This window comes from Belonocnema kinseyi, chromosome 9 (genome assembly GCF_010883055.1).
Source record: "Belonocnema kinseyi isolate 2016_QV_RU_SX_M_011 chromosome 9, B_treatae_v1, whole genome shotgun sequence".
Lineage (NCBI taxonomy): Eukaryota > Metazoa > Arthropoda > Insecta > Hymenoptera > Cynipidae > Belonocnema > Belonocnema kinseyi.
The window spans coordinates 106,149,858-106,151,262 of NC_046665.1; positions in this window are offsets into that span (position 1 = coordinate 106,149,858).

Here is a 1,405-nt window from a genome sequence, read left to right on the forward strand (position 1 = left end):
CATTTGAAGGATCAAGCTCGACGAAAATGGTTCACATTAGTGAATACTAATGCCATCTCTTAGAATTTTCAGGTACTTATCAGACTGCCTAGTATATATATAAAGAAGGAAATTATTCACTCTAATAATAATATTTTCTTGGCAGTTTTTGAAAAAACTTCAACCAGGCAAAACTAAAGTTTTCAAAATATTTTCGATATGTATAAAAAATAAAAACGATTTTGTTTCATGTATTTTAGGGTACTTGTAATTAGTTCCTACCAAAATTCTGAGGTTATAAAATAAAACTATGGGCAATTAAGATGTCTCAAATGGTATATCTAAATTATTTATAATTTCAAAATATTAGAAAATATAGTTTGCTCTAGAAATGAATGTGAACTGTTCTGTTCGAAATGAGTAATCCTCACTTTTAAAATGCAGAGGAGAAACACACATATGTTTAAGGTTACCTACTTTTCCAGTTTTAGAACATTTTCCCATCCCTTTCTCCGATCGATCATTTCTTCAGACCCATTTTTATTAAACACTTTAACAAAACCGTTTTTAGGCATGGGAAATTGATGAAATCTAAAATCTAGGTTTTTGTTAGCCTTGCTTGAACATCCGAAAACAGAGCAAAATCTTTTAATTTTGCATTCCTCGGTCTGAATTTCGTACCTAGATCGTCTATTTCTGTATCATCGGACATTTTTTTAATTTGATGATTTAAATCGTAGCATTCAAAAAATATATTTATATTCTACTCTGCATATGACCGGAATAACACACAGCCTTTTAAAAACGATCCCGTTATTTTAGTGCCAAATTTAGCCACCAGATGGCGTATCGCTGTATTTCAGATCCCAATATGATACCAATTGAGAAATTGGTATAATTTGGGGTTGGTGGGTTTGGAGTTCGTGGGTTTGGGATTGTTGGTTTGGGGTTTGTACGTTTGTGGAAATGGAGCTTGTGGGTTTGTGGCGTTGGGGTTTGTACGTTTGTGGATATGGAGCTTGTGTATTTGGAGTTTGTGGGTTTGGGGTTTGAGGGTTTGTTGATATGGAGTTTGTGGCTTTGGGATTGTTGGTTTGAGGTTTGTACGTTTGTGGATATGGAGATTGTGGGTTTGTGGGGTTGGTATGTTTGTCCATATGGAGCTTTTGTGGGTTTAAGTTTGTAAGTTTGTGGATTTGGGGTTTGTGGATTTTGAGCTTTTTGGTTTGGGGTTTGTGGGTGTGTCGATATGTAGCTTGTAGGCTTGGGGCTTGTGCGTTTGTGAATATGGAGCCTGCGGATTTGGAGCTGTTTGGTTTGGGGTTTGAGGGTTTGTTGATATGGAGCTTGTGGGTTTAAGTTTGTAGCTTTGTGGATATGGAGTTTGTGGATTTTGAGCTTTTTGGTTTGGGGTTTGTGGGTGTGT